Source organism: Fukomys damarensis, unplaced genomic scaffold (assembly GCF_012274545.1).
Source record: "Fukomys damarensis isolate Sample0158 unplaced genomic scaffold, DMR_v1.0_HiC HiC_scaffold_7, whole genome shotgun sequence".
In the NCBI taxonomy this organism is placed as follows: domain Eukaryota; kingdom Metazoa; phylum Chordata; class Mammalia; order Rodentia; family Bathyergidae; genus Fukomys; species Fukomys damarensis.
The window spans coordinates 37,955,205-37,981,806 of NW_022900919.1; the positions used below are offsets into that span (position 1 = coordinate 37,955,205).

General features: G+C 36.8%; 1 protein-coding gene and 1 non-coding gene across 2 annotated transcripts in view; one reads left to right on the top strand and one right to left on the bottom strand.

Moving 5' to 3' along the window:
• Plcb1 (phospholipase C beta 1) overlaps positions 1-26,602 on the bottom strand; it is a 690,814-nt gene that overhangs the window by 282,449 nt on the left and 381,763 nt on the right. The gene's annotated exons all lie outside the window — the stretch shown is intronic.
• On the top strand, positions 7,985-8,091 carry LOC117285256. The gene has a single exon (XR_004516239.1). It is a non-coding gene; the product is annotated as a U6 spliceosomal RNA (small nuclear RNA).

The following is a 26,602-nucleotide window of genomic DNA, read 5'->3' on the forward strand; positions in this document are numbered from 1 at the left end:
CCGTGGGTTCTCAGTTCTGCTGTACCTCTTCTTTCTCAGTCAGGCTAGCCTGGACATACCCTTTTATGATCATCAGAAGAAAACCTAAGCATGGGCTTAGTCGCAAAAGTGCTTTTATGTCTTTTTGTATGTCATATTTACTAACATCTCTTCGCAATGTGAGTCATACTGCTAGGTCAGAGTAGAAGACAATTATGAAGTTACGTGTCTAAGGAAGCTCCTGAATTCAAGGAGGTGGCGGTGATAAAGAATTGGGGCCCGTGTGTAATAAATGTAACAAATACCAGCAAGTGTACATAAAGGAAAAAAAAAAGGCTCTCTGGAAACAAACAAGAGGAGTACTCTATCATCTTGTCATAATGCTGAGGAATCCAGATTTATTATATTTATTAAATAATTTCTTTTGGAATAATATTTATTCCTAAAAAGAGGTAACTGCTATAAGAAATCTCAGATCTATGAATATCTTTCTTATTATTGATCAATTCACTTGTGATTGATTATGTATTTTAGGCATAAAGAAGAGATTGAATCATTACTTCAAATTGTATTGGAAAGTGCTAAGAAAGAGGGTGATTTATTCAGAAGGAATCGGGTCACAGTAAGTTTCTTTTTTAATGACCTTGAGTAGTAATGGACAAAGAGGAAATGTGCAAGGTGGTTACAGCCCAGGAAAATAAATAGGAAGAAAAGCAAGTGGGTTTCCCCAAGAATTTAATCTAAATTTTGTACTATGGACAGATCCTTAAACAGTATTGGTTTTATGTGCATAGAACTTTCTATCTTTAATATGTTTACTCTCCTCACAAATAATCCACAAGTTCTCCATTAAAACTTTTCAATGTGGTTCTTGCAACCATAATCCATTGTATTCCATTTCTTATTTAGGAGAGGTTATTTTTCATTAATTCATGTTTTAGATCAACAGTTTTGTTCCCTTCACTTGTGCTTCAACAAATCAAGGACTGTTTATATCTGATTATTTACAACCTTCACACATTTTAATTCCCCAACAGAGAAGAATTACACTGAAGCGGCTATCTCAGGCTTATCCAAAGGAAGTTGGCTCATTCAAAAAATATCAACAGCAGACATAGTATTTGTCAAACACCAGCTTGGTATCTGCAAAATACACACAAAAAGTTTGCATTGTCTATGCCCTTACTAAGCTATTTATCAGTGAAGACAAAGAATTAAGTACACCAAGAATAAATTACAAAGGCTAACAAAGGTTAGGATTATCCACCAATTGTTAGTAAGTTTTATTAGAATGGAGATAGAAGAGGTCCTTATGGGTTGAAGAGGTCATGTTTATTAGTTACTGGGGCAACTTTTAAAGACATGTTCACAAAGGCAGAGGTTCCACATGCAAAGATCTGGTTATAATGAGAGTCTGGTGTATATAAAACCACAGATGATTCTTATAAGACAGCAAGCACAGGAAATAGTAATGAGCATCTTGCTATTTTAACACTGAAAATAAAATCAAACAGGGAAGAGTGTGGAAAAAGTAAAAATAATTATAATCTAATAATTACCCAAGACAATAGAAATCTCATGGATTATTGTCCATGCATTTAGCTTTTTTAATTTATTAAAAAATTTTAATGCTAATTCTTACAAGCCTCCTTGCACTAGGGTTTATAAACTAAACTAGGACACACATCATAGGGGAATGTTTAAACGTTTTGTCAGTTAAAATTGCTTAAATTAAAAAGTCATCAAACAAATATGAAATTGTCTGGTGAATTAACATGATTATTTTTCAAGATGTTGAAAAAGCATTTGTTTCGTACATGCCTACAAATAACCAATGCTTTGATCATTGATATTTAATTAATAATTAATTAATTTAATAATTAATGTTATTATCATCATATTAATTCTTCCACCCCAGCTTCCCTATTGGGGTTCTCCTTTTCCTGTGATGTGTCAGTACGGAATAAAGGCCAATCCTCCACTTACTCCTGGGTCTTTACAGTGCACAAAGTTTGCTCTTGTCTCAGCTGTAGGTCTTGCTAAGCATTAGCTATTGTTTTGGAAAACTAATAGACAATAGGTGCTACATGGATTATTGTGTAATAAATAAATTGATGGCTAGAATTTTTAAATATTTAAAACAAAAAATATTCAGGAGACACAATTCCACATTTAACTATACTTCAGCTAGGAAAGAAATAAAAGACAAATAATAAATGATGAAAAATACTACTAGATCTGGGCATGGTGGCAAGTGCTGTGAGTTCGAGGCTAGCCTAAACTACACAGTAAGACTTTGTCTCAAAAAAAAAAAATACTACTAGAACTACTAGAAGGAAAGATACCTAAAAGTTAACAAATTAACTTGTTTTTGGGAAGAAAAATGAGCAATAAACTATATCCTGTATCTTTAAAAAAATATATCCCCAAAATATATCTAAAATAATGTTCTATTTTAAGTAATTATATATATACTTTTATGTACTATGTGTATATATATGCTTATATTAAAAACGGAAAATCAAAATTAAAATTATCTGGAAGTATGGAAATGTAGTGTTATCCCAAACCTTTCACTAAAATGAAAAGATTATTAACTACTTTCAGAATTAGGAATATGTGGTCAGAGGATGCTCTTTTCTCCTCCTTGGTCTCTTCTTTGTTGTTTTTTGGTTTGTTTACCTGAGACTGCAAGGATTTCATCAATTACAAAGATGGACTTGAAGGCATGGCTTTAATGGTCTAGTGCAGTTCCTGAACTCTTAAATATTATTTTTTTTATTAAGATATAAAATCAGGTGAAGAGGCTAAACTGTTACTTTTAATGAAAATGAGTCAGGAATGCCCACCAATTAGGAGATTATTTTTAACTATTAATTTGACCAACTGGGAATTAATTTATAAAATTAAAGAAGAAATTACATTTTCTAAGCAATTTTATAAATGCTTATTGTACTTTACTTGAACATACGTGTGTGATTTTTAATTGGGATGTTTTTACTCTCTTATAAATTAATCTATAGTAGTAATATGCAGACATTTGAAGACTGGTGGCTTCCCTGAAGTAGAGGTTTCCTAATCTGTCCAATCAGTTTTCAAGTGAGACTAAGGTATATCTCTAAGCATATCAGTGATATGATATAAATGTAGTAGCATAGATCACAGTGTCAGAATCCCTCTCGTCACCCTCTTGAGTGAGCTGAGAAACAGGCAAGATCTCTCCTACTGAACAGAAGACTCTGTCCACCAGAAGGTGACCAAAATTGCAAGCCAGAGAATTCATCTCCAGATAAAACTGCTGTGACAGGGTTGTTACTGGGTTTTGCCCTAATTCAAAGCAAAAAGTGAGGTTCTGTCCAATTTCTATGACTCTTCTTTGCTTAATTTATGTCTGAGTCAAGAAAGAAAGTGTGAGAGTCACATGAACTATGTATATACAGATGTATTCTTGTGGGCATAAGAAGCTTCCAAGCAAAAGAAAAACTTTCGTCTAGTCCAGTGTCCATGTTTTCTAGCATACTTGGGGCAGTGTACAAGCTAAAAAGTCTCCTTTATGAAAGGCTTCATTTGAATGTATAAAAGAGCTATTTTTTTATTTCTGCCTAAATATTAGAGATGCATTTTATTAACATTCATCAAACTCACATATTAATACCTTAAGATATGCAATTCCTCTACTGCATCTGTACATCCTTGAATAAACCACTAAATGTCACTGTGCCTCCATGTCCTTACCCTTACCCTGCCCCTACCCTGCCTCACTGAATTCCAGTGAGATTAACATTGATCGCCTATGATAGGCTGGAAGTGCTATAGGTTTGATATCTTTTGGAAAGAGCCCTTAACCAATGACTGAAAGAAGTTGGGTGATAAACACACCAGCAACCTTCCACTTTAAGCAGGAAAACTCTAAAGCTGGTACTTGATATTACCTCCCAGTTTTCAGTGGGGTTGACTTTGGCTGCCCACAGTAGTAACTGACTTGACAATATATCCTTTGTTGACTATATCTCTTCCCTGTCTCACTTCTGCATGCCTCTGATGCTATTTCCTGGGAACTCGATAAATAACAATATATGTTTTATTAACATCCTTGACTTGGGAACAGCATTGGAACAACCCAAACTGAGATACCTCATACTAGTTAGTGATTTTTTTGTTGGTGGAAAAATAATTAATAACCGTAAAGTATTATTTTTGTTTCATTCTAATACATTTTAAAGGTATGATTGTAGGATATCCTATTCTTAACCACAGCATTCTACAAAAGACTATTCCATATTATGGTGTTGATACCTTCTTTTATCTTGTGCATACTGATTGCTGGAACCTTCTAAGATCTAATTACCTGCTTCAAACATGAGCTGGATTATTAAAAACAAAGTTGCAGAGCAAACTCTACAATGCATCTTATTTCTCTTTTGCCCTGGAATAATGTCCATTAGCCACTAACTGCAAAAATGTTCACATATGTTCAATCACCATGAAATAGCATGTTTAAGGCAGCATGGAATTCTTTTTTTGCTGTTGTTTTGCTTTTATTTGATCATGATTTGAAAGCCATGAAAGAACCTATCACTGTAATCACCCACTGATAATGCAGAGTCATGTTCAAAGAGAAACAACAAACAAACAAACAAAGACATTTCACTCCCTGGAGAGCTTTCAAGTGAAACCTAAAATGAGGCCATTTAGAACTTGGGCTTTCTCGGAGGAGTGACTGGGCCAGAGTGTCACATTCATGAGCTAGAAAGTGAATGACTGGCAATGCTTGCTCCTGTTGATGGGAGGGTAAATTAGCAAAGAACATTGGAAAATAGATATATATGCTGATGTAAACATTAGGAGAAGTATTACTTAAACACACACACACACACACACACACACACACACACACACACACACACCTTTAAATCAGGCCAAACAAGCAGATATTTAGAGAACAGCTATAAAACAGTAAATTCTGGAATCATTTTTTTCCATCTGCAAAATTCTTCTAGGTGGCCTCATCCTGTCTCTGTCCTAAAATATTTTATACATAAATATGGATGATTTCCAAGTCCATTCTTCTAACAGAGACCTTTCCTCAAATCTCCAGAGTCCTATATCTGGTTTATATGCATTTTCACATGAATTCAGGGTTGGCCTTGTGACTATTAGACTTTTGCAGCCGCACTGGTTTAATGTTTTGCAGTCATGGTTCTGCAATTCTTAAACATTTTCTCTTTGATCTTGTGTTTGATCCCTGAAGTCTGATGGTACAGAGGAGAATGCAGAGGAAGAGTATGTGGCATATGAGTGCCTACTCTTCCTTGCTGCCCATATATACACAGCATTTGCAATGCTCGGAGGCACAGATTTCCAGGGATCCACGATACTTGACAGGTCAGGTAGATACCTGAAGACTCTGAGAGCTACGTTTTCCATTAGAATCAGGACTTGCTTCAAACGCAGGAAGAATGTAATAGGGGTGAATAAGTTCAATCTTATTCATGTAATTTTCCACACTATCACTGCCACTACACTGCGCATGATAAAAAGGAAAAAAAAAAGGGAAATGGTTGAAAACTCATAGTTCCTTTTTCTTTCAGCCCTTAAGTTCTCATCAGTAGGCTGAATGCAACAAGTATTGGTAGTTTGTGAAATACAAGCAGTTGAATCAGTTTCGTGTAGCATCTCCACTGTCCTGGTAAGAACAAAATACACATGAAAGCCCAAATTATAAAAGAGGGATTTTACACTTCTAATGATTCAGTGTATAAGTTAAATGTGTTTATGTTTGCTTAAAATTGTAATATATAAATGTAAATAGTAAAACTTGTGATGATATAAAATTTAATTTTTCTTTACTCTGAGTAATATTAACTATGAAATTAAAGAACATTGCCTTCATGAGAAATCAATAGAGAGACCATAAAAGAAAGGAAAAAAAACCTTGTATTTTGCTAACATTAGTGACACTTCTCCCCTCTGCTTTTTAAAAAGAGCCCTCTTGTTTTCATCTTGGGCTGGGCCAGCAAATTTGTAAAAGGTCTTGCATGAGTAACTAACAGACATCTCAAGCTCCAAATTCTTAATTTTCCTCTTTCCTTTCCTTCTAAGATCTCCTTCCATTTTTCATCTTAGGCACAGTCAGTGATTCTGTCACTTGCTCAAGTCAGATATGTAAGAGGTAGTCTTTATTTTCTGACTTTCACAGGGCCTCAGGTTTTGCCCATCAGTACCATATATGGGATGACCTGCCCGAAGTATGTCCCCAGGTGTCCTCTCCTCTCCATCTATTGTCCCTTAGCTCAATTCACCACCACTCCTCACTTGTACTATTTTGTCTCTCCACAATGCATTTTATAAACAGTCCCTAAAGAAATATTTTTAAAACATAAACAGATATTTTCCCTTCTCTACTAAATATAATCCAATGATTCTCATTACTCTTGCATGAAGCCCAGCTTTCTACCAGTCTCCAGAATTCTACAATATCCACAAAGTGCTCCAGACCCCTCTCATTCTGCTCTCCTTCACATATACCATATCTCTTACTTTCTTGGTGAAAAGGGGATTTAACCCAGGGCTTTCCATGCTGAGCTACATGTACAGTACTTTATTTTCTATTTTGAGACAGGGTTGCCCTGAGTTTTCCAGGCTGGACTTGAACTTGCAATCCTCCCGTTTCTGCCTCCCAGAGTGCTGGGATTATGACTCTGTGCCACTAAGCCTGGCTGCTTTTAATTTTAACTCTTTTGTACTAATATGCATTTTTTTGGTGTGCTTTATACCTGGCTTTTGACTCAGTGGCTCTTCTTTTCGTAAAGATCTCATCTTAAAATAATTTCTCCTCAGAGTCCTTCTTTACCCCAAAAGAAAAAAGTCCATGTGGTTTCTCCAATTGGCATCCTGCTTCAATTGCTTCAAATCATTTTTCCTGTTTATCCATTTACTTGTCTATTTTCTTACACTATAATATCATCTCTGTGAGATGAGGGATCCATGTATCTCATGTAATATTGTGTCTGGAGTGCCCAGAGTGGCGTCTGAGATAAGACAGGTACTTTCTAAATGTTATGGCTTGTGTCTCGATGTCCCCTCAAAGCATCATGTGGTGATAGGTGGTGCTTTTTCAGAGGTGCCTGGTTCTAGGGTGTGTGAAGCTGGGATTGATTCATGGTGCAGTGCTGGGCTCCAGAGCCTTAGGATTAAGGGTGCGAGTGCAATTCACCCTAAGTAATCTGGATAAGATAAAAGGGACAGAATGACGTTGTTGCTTTGCTACCTTCGCCCACCATGAATTGTTGTCCCTCCATGAAGCCAGGTTGCCTTGGAACCAGGAAACCATGGACTGAAACCTCTGCAAACTATGAGTTAAATAACCTTTTCCCCTTTAACTTTGCATGTTGGGTATTTTGTCTCAGTAATGAGAGAAAAGTCACTAAGATAGTAAATATGTGTTGACTAAATGAGCAAAATGAATCAGTGTTGTCAGTTGGTTCTGCTTCCTTTCTTGGATATGTGTGTGTGTGTCTGTGTGTGTGTAATATCTGCATGTTTATGCAGTCGCATGCAGAAGCAGGTGTATATGTGCATCCACTTACTACAGCAGACATTCCCATACTTCCTTAGCACTTTGGAGCAGCTACAGATTGAGAATGGAATGGACTCCACCACTGTTGCAGAGGGCAGTGCTAATTGGGTTACAGCCAGTCTTATTCCCCAACTATACATTTTGGTTCAGCAATGGGCACGCAGCCCAGAGGATGAGTGAACTTCGGTATTTTGTTCAATGGCTGAGAGAGAGGACCTCATTCTGACAGTGTGATCAAGGAAGCATCTAGTTCTAGTTTTTGCTGGCATCAAAATGACAATCAGGAGAGGAGCTGCTTTAGCAGGAAGCAGACATTAGAATGAAGAGTGGAGAGAAAGAAAACAATTGGGTGCTTGCTTCGGCAGCACATATACTAAAATTGGAACAATACAGAGATTAGCATGGCCCTAGAAAGAAAACAATTGGGTGCTTGCTTCGGCAGCACATATACTAAAATTGGAACAATACAGAGAAGATTAGCATGGCCTCTGAGCAAGGATGACAGGCAAATTCGTGAAGCATTCCATACAAAAAAAGAAAACAATCAGTCTCTTAATGACCCAGTGGAGCTGCTGTACAGAGCAAACCTGAAGCCTGACTACCAGACTTTCCAGATACAGAAGGTGATAAATGTGACCACTGAAACCAGTAGGAACTGGATTTTCTGTTGCTTGCAAATGAAACGTCACAATTGACATTAACAATATTTTAATCACTGTTTTCATTTGGGCTCAATTTCCTTCCAAAAAAATGTTAATTTTTAAAAAAATAAGACAGTTATAACTATGACGCTTGCTTATTTTTGTGTATATGTTTACTTGTTATAATATAAGCATGTTTTCATGCTAATATGTATTTTCATAGCCATAATATTATATATATATATATATATATATTGATTGCTTATACTATAATTTTATTTATTGTCTTTATTTTCTGTATGTCTACTGCAAAGCCTGTGAAAATTGCTCTACCTGTTGAAATATAATGCCAAGTGGTTAAAATGGATGCTAATATTTTCATTACCAACAATGCTTGCCTATGTGAGGTTTTACTACAATTTGATTTTTACAAAAATTTGAAAGTTTAGAACTACAAGCCAATCTCCTTCATAAATATAGATGCAAAAGTCTTTAATAAGATACTAGCAAACAGAATACAGAGGGTCATCAAGAAAATCATACATCCTGACCAAGTCAGATTTATTCCAGGGATGCAAGGATGGTTCAACATATGTAAATCAATAAATATAATACACTATATTAACAGAGTCAAGGACAAAAACCATATGATCCTCTCAATAGATGCAGAAAAAGCATTTAACAAAATCCAACACCCATTCATGATAAAAATTATGCAAAAATTGGAATAGATGGTCTGTCTATATCTCAACTTAATAAAGGCTATTATGAAAAACCAACAGCCAACATCACATTAAATGGCCAAAAACTGAAAAACCTTCATGCTAAAATCAGGAACAAGACAAGGATGCCCACTATCCCCACTCCTCTTTGATATGGTTCTGGAAACACTAGCCATAGTAATTAGACAAGAGAAGGAAATTATAGCAATAAAAATAGGAAAGGAAGAAGTTAAACAGTCATTATTTGCTGATGATATGATACTCTACATTGAAGACCCAAAAAACTCTACCAAAAGACTTCTAGACTTAATTGACACTTTTAGCAGAGTAGCTGGATACAAGGTCAACACCCAAAAATCAATAGCCTTCTTGTACACAAATAACAGACTCACTGAGAGAGAAATTACGGAAATAATGCCTTTTACAATAGCATCCAAAAAATGAAGAATCTAGGAATCAGTCTAACAAGAGAAGCAAAAGACCTCCACTGAAAACTACAGCACTCTGAAAAAAGAGATCGAGGAGGATATAAGAAAATGGAAAGATGTCCCCTGCTCCTGGGTAGGAAGAATCAATATAGTGAAAATGGCCATACTACCAACACTGTTATACAGATTCAAAGCAATGTCAATTGAAATTCCAACACTATATTTCACAGAACTAGAAAAAAGAATCCAAAAATTCATTTGAAACCATAAGAGACCTAGAATAGCAAAAGCCATGCTAGGCAACAGACACATAGCAGCGGGTATAGCAATTCCCAATTTGAAACTATACTACAAAGCCACTGTGATTAAAACAGTGGTACTGGCAAAGAGAGAGAGACCTGAGGATCAGTGCAACAGATTGGAAGACACAAAAACAACTCCAGATGTACTCAGCTACCTCATCTTTGACAAAGGAGCTGACCATCCCCACTTGAGGAAAGATGGCCTCTTTAAGGAAAGGTGTTGGAAAAACTGGATTTCAACCTGTCAAAGATTAAAACTAGACCCTTATCTTTCACCATGCACTAAATTAAAATCCAAGTGTATTAAAGATCTAAATGTTAAAACAGAAACACTAAACTTGCTGGAAGATAAGTTAGGCAGAACTCTGGAAGACATTGGCATAGGAAAAGACTTTATGAACAAATCCTCAGCAGCACGGGAACTAGCAGAAAGAATCAACAACTGGGATCTCGTCTTATTAAAAAGCTTCTGCACTGCAAAAGAAACCATCAACAGAACTAAGAGACAACCTACAATGTGGGAAAATTTTTCACCAGCTGCTCCTCAGACGAAGGGCTCTTATCTAGAATATAAGAAGAACTCAAAACAATCAGCCCCCCTCAAATAGAAAGACCTGATTCAAAAATGGGCATCTGAAATGAAAAGACATTTCTCAGACAAAGAAGTAAAAGCATCAAGTAAATATATGAAAAAATGTTCCACATCACTGGTCATTTGAGAGATGCAGATGAAGACAACACTGAGATTGCACCTCACCCCAGAAAGAATTGCTGCTATCAAGAAATCAACCAATAACAAATGTTGACAGGTTTGTGGAGAGAAAAGAACTCTTCTCCCTTGTTGGTGGGAGTGCAGACTGGTGCAACCACTATGGAAATCAATACGGAGATACCTCAAAGAGCTGGGACTAGAGGTTCCATTTGACCCAGCCATCCCTCTGCTGGGTATTTTTCCAAAAGAATTAAAAGAATCATATCACAGTGATATATGTGCACCCATGTTTATAGCAGCACAGTTTGTAATAGCTAAAGCTTGGAAACAGCCCATTTGCCCATCAGTTGGAAACTGGATAAAGAAGATGTGGTTTCTCTATAAAATGGAATGCTACTCAACAATAAAGAATGAGAAATTAGATTCATTCATAGGAAAATGGATATATACTGAGGATATACTCCTAAGTGAAATAAATAAGTCACACATGTGTAAATACCAAATAGTTTCTCTGGTGTGAAAAACTATAATAGTACATAAGATCCTAATGAGATAATTGACCATGTGAAATAGGAAGCAAGGGGCTAAACGTGTAGGGGAAGTGGGAAGGATAGGGGAAAGGTAATAAGGGAACAGAAAAAAATATGAGAAGATGAAAAAATGGAAATGAAGTGTTTGGAAATAGTGAGAGGAGGAGTGGCTGAAGGGAAGGCAGGGACAAGGGGAAAACAGAACCAAGGCCTGTCATGTAAAGGCACAGGATCCCAATAATGAATGTAACTGTACTGTATACCTAAAATGTACCAATAAACTCAATTAAGAAATTTGATAGTTTAATACCCTTATGATTGGCTTAGCCATTGATTGATTGATTGATCGGATTGGGATTGTAGCCAGGGCCTTCATACTGAGCTACGTAATTTGATCTTTTTTTTTTTTTTTTTCATTTTTAATTTCGACACTAGGTCTTGCTAAGTCACTAAGCTGCCAGGCTGGCCTTAAACTTACCATTTCCTGCCTAAGCCTACCAGAATTTGGAATTACAGGCATAAGCCACCACATCTAGCATGTGTCTTAATTTGTGTTTCTCTGATTGCTAGTATTTTAGATAATTTCCAGTTTGTATTTTATCACTGTTAGTTATTCTTAGGGAAATATTTGTTCATACATAGCTGGATTTTATAGCCAGCTTTCCATTATAGCAAATGTAATCTGAGTCTCAGCAATATTTTTTGGTTCTTATTATGCCCATGAACTCAGACCAGTGACTTTCAAAGTGATGAAGTGCAGCTCTCCGACTCAGGGTCAGGTTCTTCGTGGCATCCAGTGGGCCCAGTATGGATGAAGTTGAATGAGATGCCTTCCTTTGCAGACCTCACAACCCCACTCATCCAAGAGTGTTGGAGTATGTGTAAATACTCCAGCTGCCTGGCCCTTCAGATAGATAACAGTAAGGTCTGTGTTTCACACGCTCCTCCAGAGTAACCCATTCATTCATCCTGGTAAGCGGCCTGTTACCTCACACTATTCTGGCTGCCTTGTTTTCTTTCTGTTATTCACTACTCCAAAACTGGTGCTTGCTCAAAGCATTTCACACACAAACTCTTTGTATCCCTAAATCTTTCGCAGGCTGTGCCACAAGGGAATCATGTTAACACACCCATCACATGAGGTGTAGTACAGGCTAATGTCTTATATGTTTAAAACACATTTAAACACTCAAAATCTTTTCTAAATATTTTAAAAATTTCAAAATAAAAGTCGGCTTTTCTTTGGAAATAAACTGTAGTATTTTGCACAACATACACTGACTTAAAAATACTTTCAAGTAAAAGAGCAAAAATAATTAATGTTTTATGATTTTTAAACTAAAAGAAGTATTTACTCATTATATGGGGTTTCAGAAGTTGAGTTTTTTTCCCCCCGTAGGTTACTTCGTCAAGCTTTTGAAAAACACAAATTTATTTTTCCCTAGGATTTAATCACTATGCTTTGAGGAAATTTTTTTGAAAGGAAGTCAGCATATGTTGCAATAATGAGGCACTTTCATTAAAATCATCCCTAAAAAAAGCCCACACAGTGACTGATTTTTGACCTCTGTTCAAATAAAAACTTGGCTAGAATATTCTCAGAGGTAAAACATGAAGAGTAATTGGAACTTTTTGTATTTTACAGTTTTACCACAGTATAATCTAGCCAGGGTATATTTGGCTTGGGTTGTTTGAAGTTCACTTAGAGTTTAAATGGTGTTTTATAGATGCCCCCAGAAATCTTGTTTTCCAAGCATACCTGTGTATAAGTCAGCTTTCCTTTACTACTACCAAAATCTGAGCTAACTCATCCTGTAAGGAGCAAAGGTTAATTTTGGCTCATAGCTTCATCCTATGGTTGCTTGGCCTGATGGGTTTGGGTCTGAGGAGCCATAGTATAACATGGCAAGAATGTGGGGTGGAGGAGGCTGTTGAGCTCATGGGGCTGAAAAAGTCAAAGGGAGAGACAAGAACGGCTTAGGGTCCCAGGAGTCCTCTCAAAGGCAAGCTCCTGATGACCTCACTTCTTTCCTCTACACTCCAACTCCCAAAAGTTCCACCACCTCTCAATAGCGCCACAGGTTGGCAACCAACCCTTTAACACAAGAACCTTTGGGAATCATTTCAGATCCAACTTGATCTCTTACTTAAAAAATATCAACATGACCTCCTGTTTTCAAAAAGTGAGAATATAAGAATTTTTATGTTAAAAGACAATTTGTTACTAATTATGCATGCGTATCCATTCAAATTATCACATTTTAGAACTTCTGACTTCTTTGGTTTTCCAATTTGGGTATGAGATCTGAAAATTCAACTGATCATACATTCCCTTTAAAGTATAAATTTACTTCAAAGTCACAGCTTTGTTTGTTAAATCTCAACATCTAAATAATGTCTTTTAAAAATTTTAACAAGTTGGAATAGACATTTCAACCTTGGTTGCTCTTAAACACAGTAGGAATGCAGTACCTAATAATAATGATTATTGCTAAACTATTCTGAACTAAAGTACCACAAAGTAGTTTTTGACGCATATGAGGGAAGTTAGTTTCATGGGATCAGGATGGTAACTCAAAATATCTGCAATTTGGAAGATTTTTCCAGCATAATTTAGATAGATTTTCTATTAAGATCTCAATGTTACTATAGAAGGATAAATTTACAGATATCATGTCCTCAGGTGTCAAGCTGCCTACAAGGGAAAACAAGTGTAATTTCAATGTCTGGATAATTTAGACTACACAATATTAATGATAGAAACATCATTCAAGACAGAAGAAGAAATTGAATAAATTAGTCAGAGGTTTTCTTATGAATCTCCATTTTAGCACCTCTTCCCTTTTTACTTATGGCAATATCTTTTTCAAACTCTAGAATTTGGCCCCAGACTTGGCTCATCTTCCCTGGAGCTTAAGATCAGGAATATAAAGCCAAAATGCTACCACTAACATCACTAGCACTTCAGCTCATTTGAAAATACTGTACCCCTTGTCAATGATTATGAGACCAATGCCCAGGTCGATAACACACAGTGATTCACAATACCAATAGTGTCCTCACAGGGAAAAACTAGATGTAGTCTGATCAGGTTACCCACCTAACTGTCTCAAGTCCAGAATTACAAGTTCTATGATTTTTCTTCTCCATCTTGCAATTTTGAATTAACTGTCTACTGCTGACCGATCCAAGGAATCCCTGGGTACAAATAGCACTAACAAAACTGTAGTGTGAGGATAATCTTGTGCTAGTATGGTCACTGAAATAATCTTGTATACTAATGCTGTATTTTATGAATGTATAGTTTTTTGTTTTTTTTGTTTTATTTTTTCTTTTATTGAGTTTATTGGTACATTTTAGGTATACAATATAATTACATTCATTATTGGGATCTTGTACCTTTACATGATAGGTCTTGGTTCTCATTTTTTCTCCTTGTCCCTGCCCTCCCTTCATCCCCTCCTCCCCTCCACATTTATAAACACTTTATTTCCATTTTTTTCAATGTGTGAATGTATAGTTTTTAAAAAGCAGAAGTGACATTTCTTAAAATAGCTTAAAGTAGGTAACTCAAGTCCAGAAATTTTAGAACAGATTTTCTTACTTGTAGGTACTATGTAGAAGTGGTTATGTATATAGCCAGTTGTGCACTAAATTTATATCACCAGGAATAATCCAAAGATATTCAACAATATCTGTTTATTAAATTCAGTGTGATGATTACCTGCCAGGCAAAATAACACTGAAATATGTTCCATGGAAAATCCGACTGCTTAAAAGGTACCCAACTGAAATGTTATGTTTATTTAGCGATATTTAAATAATGATTATCATCTCATTCATAGTCATTGACTTCTTAAGAAATGCTGTCTTTCACATTCCCAAGGATAAGTCACACATCATTTCCCAGCTCTGTTTGATTTTGAAGGTGTTAGAGTATATGTTGTTATGCTTATTGGAGATAAACAACCCTTTGATGAGGTGTTCACAAGATGAGAAACCAACATAAATTGGGATGTTTTACCTACACATTCACTTGATGCACAATACAGATATACTTAGAATTAAAGAACTGTATCTCAGGCCGGGGATTTGGCTTAGTAGTTCCACAGCCTGCCTCACAAGTGCAAGGGCCCGAGTTTGACTCCCAGTATTAAAAAGAAAAAGAACTGTGTCCCTCTAATGACTGAGCACAAACTTTACTCAAATAAGAAGGCTCATAAGTAATGACCTAATGTAAAGCAAATCAGATACACTGAAAGTACAAATAGGTTGGGAACATAAAAGTAAAAGTTTTAAAGATTTCAATTTTAAAATACCTACATCACATTTTACTAATATAATTAATAGCAAATATATAGTGACATAAGCTTTTGGTATATTTTTAACACAAAAGCATTAATCTTTCTTCATAGGAAACAATCCCAGAGGAATCTAGAGTGGGTATGGTGGCTTTAGCCCGAGAACCTCAGCTTCTTGTAGATTTCTGCTCTACTCTCCTTAACTATGACTTTGAGCTGCAAGCTTGCTTCAAGGTCCAAAAAACAACAGCGAAAACTTGCATTTTTATCTTTGCATTATAGGCAACAGGAAGGAGGAGGAGAGAAAGGACAAAACACATATTCCTGACATCTATGCCCTATTAAAAAAGATTTTAGAGTTCCACCTCTGCTTTTGCCGACACCTTGACCAGAAATCGGTGATACAGTCAGTCTTTTAGCTGGTTATATAGTCAGAAAAAAGGAAGAAAAATAACTACTTGAGCAAAGATACTGTATATTTCCTCTTTGCTCACTGAGACCTACTTCTTAGCTTTCTCCATGTTGTTCTGTGGCGAGGACACAGGTTTCTAAGAACCGGCATCCTGTTGAGTTTGGACAATGAAGCATATGGACAGGAGATAGACAGACGAGGTTGAAGATGATGGGGACTTTATCCCTCCTGCTCCAGGGAACTAATGAGAACTTTCAAATGAGACCTTTTCATTTAACTGATTTGTTTTTTTTCCCCATGTGGTAAAACTATACTACTCCCCAGACCATTTTTAAAATCAATTTCTTTCTTCTAATTCTTGAGCAACCTTTTTTTTTTTTCATTCAGTTTATTGGAACTTTTTAGGTATACAGTACAGTTACATTCATCATTGAGATCTTGTACCTTTACCCTGCAGATTTTTCCCCATACCCTTACCCTCTCTTCACCCCTTTCAACCCTCCCTTATTTACAAAGACTTTGTTTCCATTTTTTCCTTTTCTCATATTTTTTCTTTTCCCTTATTTCCTTTTCCCTACCCTTCCCACTTCCCCTATACCTTTAGCCCTTTTCTTCCTATTTCACATCATCAGTTGAGTAACCTTTTAATTTTATTGTATGAATGCAAGTTTGATCTGACAATTCACACAAGGACCATCCCAACTGAAAACTACTTACAAATTGACTACCATCCTAACCTGCCATTTAACGTAATATATTCATATTTTTTATTGTCAGTTTCATAGGTCTACACAATAAACGACTTAGAGGTTTATACTTTAGAAGGCACCAAGAAGGTGGAGGTAATGAGATTAATGACTTACAGACTTTTCTGCAACATATTTCATAAAAGATTTGTGTTTACTTCACAAAGCCAGACCTCAATTATGTACTTTTCCTGGTTTAGCACTTACTCTCTTTGTAAAAATAGTACATCATCCAAAATGTTACCAAAGGTAGTAACTGGAGACTAAAAGTATTTTAGAAATTAGTTCACTGTTGATGTTACTGTTAAGACTATTCCTCTGTGAACTCACATTGCTGCGTTACTTAAAATTTAAGTTGGCAGTGTTTACAATGGGTAATATTTATTTAAGATGCCATCTATGGTTTTTAAAATCAATTTTAAGTCCATGAAATAGTCACATACTGTATGGCTGAATAACTGCACATTACTCTGTTAGGCAGGCTGCTAGCTTCATGCAAACATTAGTTATTAACATGTGGCCAGAGCAAAGGAGCTTGCTTTGTACAGTTACCCTTAAATAGGCAACAAGGAACACTTAACCTGCTTTATGCCACAGTGGTGCTCTTACTGGTAAAGGCTTCTTCCCTCTGCCCAAAGCTGCATGTACATCCTCGCTCTACCTGACCACAGGCACAGCATTGCTAATTGTAAAGCAGGAGGTCTCAGGCATGGTTATGCATTAGGATTGTAGGAAGCTTTTCAAATCATATGGCCCAGATTGCATCCCAGTCCAAGCATATTAGAGTGAGGCACAGCCATTAGCATTTTTTAAGGCTCACAGGTGATTCCACACAAAGGCAAGGTTGAGAACTATAGCTATAAGGAGACAAAGCTCAAGAAGTGAGTAGGGGTAAGTCTTAATTTTTGCTTCTTGTACAGGCAGCCCTTCTGTCCTTAGCTCTGAGATGAGGCAAAACAGGCCAAGAGTGAGCTGAGCAAAGACCCTGTTCTCCCTTTTACCTTTCTTCATCCAGTGGAGAATTTGCCAAAAGGAAATAGGCAGGCAGGCTTAACTGGAGTTTGTTTCATTGCATGCCAGGGACAATTTTTTGGTGTAAGATCAAATTGACCTGGCTCTATAGTTTGAGGCGATGAGATGGAGAAGACTAGACTTATTAGTGCATATATGCTGATTGTAGTGAACCTTCTTAATTTTGTAGAGAATGTGCAAATGTGCTATTAACTATGGGCTTAACTTTCTGTAAAGTCAATTACATTGATGATTCTTTTGTTGATTAGGTTAGGAGGTAAAGCAGATTTAGTCTATGAATTTCTGCACTTTCTAATTGCATTTGTTAAAGAAATTCAATGCTCATGCACATTGAGGCATCTAAGCAAATTTACTGAACAGAAATGAGGAAAGCTAACAAGAAGGGGAAATAGCACTCTAAGATCCTTTTATTTAGGAGTAAGCTATAGCACATAGCAGTCTTTCCCCTTTCTCTAGGGCACTGAATCCAATGCCTTCACATTGAGCTATATTCTCAGCACCCCCTTTTTTTAAAAAAATAGAATTAGGGTTTTACTAAGTTGCCCAAGCTGTGTTTTGACTTCTAATTCTCCTGCCTAGGCTTCTTATAATGCTGGGGTACAGGTGAGAACCCCCAGACCTAATTCATAGTAGTTCTACTAATGTGACACATCCAGACAGAGCTAAGGTCTTGGACTTCATTTGAAATATTGAACTCATTATATTTCAAACCTTCAGTGCTTGGCATTTGGTATCCACTTGAGTTAATTAAGAAAAGTGTTTTCAAGGTGCTCATGTCCTAAATGTCTCGGAGGCACAGACTAAGAATGAAGTCCCACTACTATATATCATTCCCTGCTCAAGTTGCAAATCGCATTTACATAGATCATAAGTATGTTATACTCTAAGATAAAGATATCAAATTTTACAGTGAGAAATATTAATTCAGCTCCATTCTTTTCGGCTTGAAGATATATCCACCAGCCATCTGGAAATTGTGAAGTGTGCACAGAAGACTCTAAGGAAAGATACGTGTCTGAGTCTACCGATGGCCTTCAGCATTCTGTGTGAAGTAGTCCTTGCCAAATCCCAGGTTATTTCCTCATGGTTATTTGACTATTTTCTGCTTCAAGATGGGACTCTATCTGCTTCCACCAGATCCAGATTTATCACCACATCCTCTTCTGAAACAGTTCAGTCTACCGACTAGGGAGACATCATCTTTCTGGTTTTTCTTTCAGTTTCCAATCCTGTTTTCTTTTCACTCTGAGCATTTTACGTTGATTTAAAGTCTTGGTCTAAGACATCCAATATTTGTGCTTCCTTTAAGGAGGACTTCATGACTGGGTCATTCTTCTTTCTTTTTATGTCTATTTTTTGTTGAAAACTGATACTTTGAATTTGATTATTAGTAACTATACAAACTGGATTCTTCCCACATCTTAGTGTTAGTTGTTTTAGCCTGCTGTTGGTTGAAGCTGCTTGTTTAGTGCCTTTTTAAACAGTTTGTACTGTGATCAAGTATGTATGATATTCAATTTCCCAAAATGAAACCCTATGCCCATTAAACAATAACACCATATTCTCCTCTCCAACCAGTGTCTCTTTGACTGCCATCCTTCTTTCTGTCTCTATGAATTTAGTAACTCTAGGTAACTCATATAATTAGAATCATAAAAATATTTGTTATTATATTTCTGGTTTATTGCACTTAGCATAATGTCTTCAAAGTTAATCCATGCTGTAATATGCAGGGGGACCACAATATTGATTATTCCCAAAGCAGGCTTTAAGCATTGCAGGCTGTAAAGAGTTAACCCTACAATCGGCTTGCTTACAGAAGTGAGTCCAACCAAAGCCTATGTGTCAAGGTCAGAGTAACTCGCACCCAAATTCCATTTTCACAACTAAAACCTTCTTAACTAGAAGAACAATGTTCTAATTACAACCATATATTTTGTCTATTCTGTTCCTAATTTAATAATGCTTTGTCTTGTGTTTTACAAGCTTTGCTTACATTAATTTTTACAGAAACCACATGACTCTGCATCCTCGCACATAGTTCTGCCCTTGCATGTAGCTTGCCTTTATCCCATTTGATTGCCGATAGAATCAGTGGCTCAGACAGGCCAGTGCTTTTGTCATCAGTTGCATTAGCATTGGTTGTCCTGGAGCCCTGCTTTCTGTCTCTCTTAGTTCTGTCTTTTATTTATTTATTTTTCCTTAAACCTGTGTTACACACTGAGCAAGAGACTGGAGCCTATTTCAGAGGTTTCCAGTAATGTTTCAGGGGTTCTCAGTAGTAATATGCACCATATTCTTTTATCTTTAAGGCTAAATAATATTCCACTGTATGTATACCACATGTTGTTTATCTATTCAACCACTATGGATATTTTGGTTGATGCCACTTTTTGGCTATTATGAATAATGTTGCTATGAGCATGGATGTTAAAATGTGTTTGAGTTCACACTTTATAAATTGTTTTAGGTGTATACCCAGGAGTAAACCTGCTGGATTACATATTAATTCTGTGTTTTATTTCTGAAAAATCATAATACTATTTTTCATGGTAACTGCACCATTTTATATTCTTATTAGGAATGTTTGTTTTAGTATTTTGCACATCCTAATCACCACTTAATTTCTGCTATCTTTACTATTACTTTTTAACAGTAGCCATCCTAATGGATATGAAGGGATATCTCACTGTGGATTTGGTTTTCACTTCCCTAATGATGAACGATGTTCCGTGTCTTTTCATATGCTTATTGTACACCTGTATATATGCTTTGGGGAAATGTCTATTTAATCTGTCATTCCTTTCTCTAGACTATTTTTATAATGTTGTATTTTTTGTTTTGTGTCTCTAAAGTTTATATGTAATTAGCTATCTTAAATACTTAGAGCCACCACACACACACACACACACACACACACACACACACACACACACACACACACATACACACACACCCACACACCCACACTCACACTCACCTGGTCCTGGTAAATTGGCTTGTGTTGGGAACATAGTCAATGTTTTACTTGGCAGTTTAGAACTCTGCCTTAGCCTTCATTTCCTGCTGTCTGGCCACCTTATTTCTTAAGCTGGAAGTGAAAGCTTAGGGTTTTCTTAATTTTTTTCTGAACATAGTTCATGCCCTGGACAGCTGTTTAGACTCCTCAGAAAATGTGAACTTTTTCAAAGCCATTATGCCCCAAAGTAACTTTTTCTCCAGCTTTTCTCTCAGGACTTTTCTCAGTGGCAGTGATTTACTTGCTTGCCTCTCAGTGTTTTTCAGTAAAATTTTCTGTATAACAGCTTTTTTTCCCTGAGAGTTTTAAGTAAGGCAAAACCAAAGGCAAGTACTCTGTGTTATTCTTTCAGGGACACCAAAGCAAATCAAAACAGAAAAACAAAAATCCTTGTTCACAAGGTCAATGCTCCCTTTTCCAGAACCAGAACCCATATTGGGAATGTGGGCTGCCATTTTTAAGACTGCTACTGTGATGATGAGGGGTGTGTGGCAAGCGTAAATGAAAAGGTCATGAGACACTTTCTTGATTCATCATTTGCTTGGATGCCTTAAATCTTTGGCTATTTCCCAGAGTTTGACAAGGATTGATCTTGAAAGTTTTTGCTTATTTTTTCCATGCTTCTATGGAGAAATGGAGCCTTCAATTTCCTACTCCGGCATTTTTGTTTGACACTCAGGCTATCAGGACATATAAACCTATATCCTTAACAGGACTGAATGAGCTACAAAAGGCAGAGTAGGTAAAGATAGGTAAAGAGTCATGATGCCAGGCCAGTGCTCCAAGTTTTGAAGAGAAAGAGCTAGTTCTGACACTATGTAGACACACACTCTGTCCTCATTCCTTTTCCAGACTACTCATTTCATATACTTCAGAAGCATAGAAAGACGAAACAAAAGACCACAACACCCAGACTAAGGCCATCTGCAGCAATCTGGAATGTTGCACATCACTAAACATGGAGTGGGACTTGGGATTTTATGATTTTAAGCCCCTCAGAAGGCATGCCTTCTACTTCCTGGTTGACCTTCAGTCTTGTTTGGAAAGGCTATGTATCCTCACTTATTTTCTATAAATCTTCAGTTTTCTCTAACTTTATTAAATGTTTTGTTCAAATGTGACAAATAAAAAACAAGTAGAAACATTTAGTCTTAATGATAAAGTGGAGCCCAATGTGTATGTCAGTATAGAATATGGCACATGCTCTTATCATAAATGTTACAGGACCTATTTTGTTGTCAGGGTTTCATCAAAGAATCTGAAAATTGTTCAGTTAGAGGACAATAGACTATAATTTCCACGTCTGCCCCAAATAATCAGTCACTGACAACCTAGAAAATCCTTCTCAGTAAAGATGGGACCAATTTTCTTTTTCCCATAAGTATAAGCACATTACTTTCAGAAGAACAAATTGAAATAATTTTGTACCTGATTGAAATTACATGGAAGGGATACTGAGTCACAGGAGAGATGCTTAAATAAGGAGAAGTTTAACAAATGACCATGAATGCCTGTTGATGTTCTGGAATCCTGTATCAAAGATATATCCAGTAACAAGCAAAGCATCTAGATTACCTCAGGAGTTGAAATTTCCTTCAGAGATAATTGGTCTGATCACTAAGAGAACCCTTCAGTTTTCTTCAGCCTGTGTGATAGATGTGACTCACACCTATAATATCCATGTCTTCTTCCTGCAGTTTGATCATTTTGCTTTTCTCAAACCTCCTAGAAATGGTTAATGTTAAGGAAAAATCAGAAAAAGACTCAAGTACTTGCGAAGAGAATTTATGGGACATTCCATGATTAAAAAAAAAATCTTTCTAAAGACTAAAATGCCCCATTGTTTACAAAACTATTTGCCTAGCCACCCTGAAAGAGTACCAAATATGTGGGAAAAAAATTTGTTCATGACAAATGAAAAGGTCACTATCAGGAGACCCTATCAAAATAAAGGGTTTACACACAAATCTGTATATGTTTTTTTAAAAAGGTTTAGCAGTTAAAGAGGAAGGTGACATTTTTTTTCCAATAGAAAAGTATATTTGCCAGTGACTTCACATGAATAAGATCCTGTCATCTGCTAAATTTGAATTTAGCTTTTGAGCTAACAGAGAAAAACAACAGATGATATTGTTATTGTTAAGTAGGAACTCAGAAGCTGAGCAAGAGCTTTTATTTATATTAACAGTAATTTACTGAGGTATAACATACAGATATGCAAATCTTAACCATATGCATCAAAGTAATTTGGCAGTTGCATATAACCATGCAATCAGCACCTAGACTATGATATTAAACATTTCATCTGTCGACAAAGTTCCCTTCGTGTTTTTGTTCAGTCAGTCTGGTACTTCAGTCAATTACTAGTCTGGTTTCTATCATTTTGCTTGTCCTTGAACTTAGTATAAGTGGAACTGCAGAGTATGCTCTGTTTTATGTCTCTTCAATTTTCTTCAAAAACAGTATGATTTCAAGAAGCATCCATTTTATTGACCGTATCAATAACTCATTCTTATCTATAGCTAAGTAACATTCCATTATATGAATATACTACATTCTGTTTACTTTTTTTTTTGGTACCGGGGATTGAACTCAGGTCCTTGCTTGTTTACTCTTTTTTTCCATTTGTTCCCATGACCAGTAGGTGGGCATTCTGGGTTGCTTCCAGTTAGTTAGTTATTAAGGTCATCATGCAGATATCATTTTATCTCTTTTGAGTAAACACCTTCGGGTAAAATTATTGGGTCACAGGATTGCTAAGTATTTATTTAACTTTATTAAACACTGTTGAAGAAGTTCCCAAAGTAGATCTACTGTTTTAGATCACCACTGTATGAGCTTTAGGTATTTTACAATCTTGCCAACACTGATCTTGTTAGTATTTTAACTTTTTTAATTTAGTCATTTTAGTGTTCAATGGTACCATAGAGTTGAGGATTAAAGAATAACTTTATTAAAGCTAATAATAGTAAAAATGATAGCAATAACAATTCTGGGTTTATTTAAATTTTTCTTTATTTCATTTTTGATTCTACAAAATTTCCACTCCCCAAATGCTATCATCAGCTGCATATAGAAATAAAAGATTAAAACAATCTTTCTCTTTGCAATTGTACAAATATCAGAAAAAAAGTAGTATGCTCTCCTTAGAACAATCTGGTTTTTTGGTTTTTGGTTTTTGATTTTTGCTTTTTAAAGAAAAAGAGTCTTCAAGGATGGAGAGCTTGGTGAACCGTAAAGGAGAATTTCAGAGCACCAAATGCTTAGTCTATTTCATGAAAGTATTCCTCCTTAAAAATGTCGACATCATTTACTGACACTTGCTAACTGAAATCTTTAACATCTCAATAAAACTTCAAAAGCAAATCTAAATAGTGAGAAACTGTATTGAAATTATTCCTCACAACAGTAGAAACCAAAAGCGACCCTGCAATTGACTATTTCACACTTGTGAGAGTGTATCTTTTGAGTTTCATGATGATTGTGTCACAGGGAACCACAAAATACATGCAGGTTATAAAATCACCCACACTCTGATAACTGGTTTACCTGTGGCCACCACCACATTGACATTTGTAACAAAACTCAGCTGATAAAGTTTAAGTCCAGCTCTACCTAAAGTTGTGGATATACATGGGACTACTTTTAGGCATCATCAAATATATCAAGGACGTAGCCCAGAAAGAGCTATCACTGGAACACATGCTCCTGCTCAATACCCCAACCTTCTCCTGATTTCTTAGTAACTCCCAGAGGTGATGAGTATGTAATCGTGTGAAAGCAGCACGGACAAGCTTTTCCAGCTATAAAATTTACAACCTGGATGGGAGCACAGGACATTAAGCATCTGATATCCAGGAGTCACAGTGTAGGTAATGGTTCCTGACGCCCAGTGCTGGACTTGGAACTTAATCTACCATGCATACCACTATTATGAACATGTCTCTGTGTGTATATGTGTGTGGATTTTGGTTCTACATCACTCTCCTCTAGAATATTTTAAATTAAGAAAAAAGAAATTAGCAAGAATATAACTATAAAATTGGGGAGTCCAATTTGTCATACATAAGTAGTCATTCTATTGGTTATAAGCACAGTGGTGCTAAAACACAGGACACATTTTGTAGGGCCAGATCAAATGGAAATGTTCAGATAATTTCCCATAAGTTGACTGTTTAGTATCAATCTACTCTTCCTTCTCTTAGATCTTGTACTCATTTACTTTCAAAAAATCCACCAGACAGCATCCAGACATCTGGGGGTGAAGGAGTTCTATGCAGAAAGGCAGCAACGACTGAGTTGAGAGAATCTACCTTCAAGGTCTTCTCTGCACATCAATCAAAGGTAGAGCGCTGCTTTAAATCTGAGACTGCTGGTTACCACATGAACCACAAATCATACTAAAAGTGATAGTTATTTTGTTTGTTTGTTTGTTTGTTTTGGTACCGGGGATTGAAAAATCATACTAAAAGTATTTAAGCAATTTTATAGGAGGCACTGTAAACATTCTGTTTACAGATGGGGCCCATGGCGCCAAATGAAGCTCTTGGGAGTCTCCTGTCATGGTAAGTGTTTGGGGAAGCAGTTATGTACCAAGTGGCATAATGGCATTCAATATTTTAATAATTAGTAAGACATAATATTGGTAAAAGGCTGGCTTCATGCCTCAAATCTCATTTTAACTACAGCCTTTCATGAATACTGAAGCTTTTTCTCAAGAAATTTCCCCCCAAAGAGCAGATTCTTTTCCCCAAATTAGTCATTTTTACAGAGACATCTAATGCCAGAAAAAAAGGATTCTAGAGAAAGCAGATTATTTGGGACACGATCAGAGAAAAGATTGGTAGACATCCAGCAACTATCACGGTGGGAAGCTGGGGCTTCACCATTACTGGTTCTCTGTAGATAGTGTAGCCAGTGATGACAGTGCTGAGTTATTCACCTAAAACTCCACGAATCATTGTCTGAGGGTTACTTTGGGACTGCGCATCCCCAGCACACCAAAGGACAGTCCACCAGAGAAATCCCCAGCCAAAGGACAGAAAACAGCCGATACACCCAGGATAGTAAAGGCCACATCCTCCAAATAACACATTTCTTCCACACTTATGTTGTTGTTGCTGTTGTTTTTTTGGGGGGTGGTGAGACAGGGTCTCATTATGTAGTTGAGACTGACCTGGAACTCACTACGTAGCCCAGGCTGGTCTCGAACTCACAGCAATCTTCCTGCCTCTCTGTCTCCCCCGTGCTAGGATTACAGATGTGCACCACCATGCCCCGCTTCTTCCACACTTATGAAGAAAGGATGATCACCAAGAAAGGAAAGCTGAATATGTGCTTTGGCTGAAGCTAAGAAGGAGAATAAACATTAATGAACAGAAAGGACACAAACACCATTCCTTATAAATCAGAATAAAAGTCTAAGGATGTGTTGTCTCCCCAAACCAGTCTGTGGTGACCTTTCTGTGGAAAGAGCGCTCATTCTTCCAGTGATCTGGGCTGGTGAATTTTTTTCTTCACACTTTGTTTATAATAAAATGAAGGTAAATTTTCTATCCTTCAGTTATACAGAATGGAATGCCCACAATTTAACAAAAGAGAGATTTATGAGTCATTTGTAGTGAAATGCAGTCACTAATATTTTATGAAGCTATACTGTGTTATGGTTTACATCCAGATGTCCCCCCCTCCAGAGCCTCCTGCACTCACAGGGAGGTGGCCGGACCACGGGGGTGTGATGCTCATCACTATCTTAGTCCACTGAGGAATTAATAGCTAAATGTGATGCTGGGAAGAGAAGCCCGGAGCGAGGACGTGGGCCGCCGGGGTGGCCTTCCCTCCTTCCCTCCTCTCTTGTTTTTGGGTTTTCTGTTTTGTTTTGTTTTGTTTTTTGGTTGGTTTTGTTTTTGTTTTTGGTATGGAGGGGCGGGATCTAACTCGGGACCTTGCACTTGCGAGGCAGGCAGCCGGACCACTGAGCTAAATCCCTGACCATCCTTCTTTCCTCCTCTCTCTCTTTCTCTGACCCTCCCTCTCTCTGTCTCTGTCTCTGTCTCTGTCTCTGTCTCTCTCTCTCTCTCTCTCTCTCTCTCTCTCTCTCTCACATCCTGGGGATCGAACTTGGGTCCTTGCGCTTGCAAGGCAGGTTCTGGAACTTCCCTCCTCTCCTAATCTCTCACTGCTTGCCCCTGGGCCACAA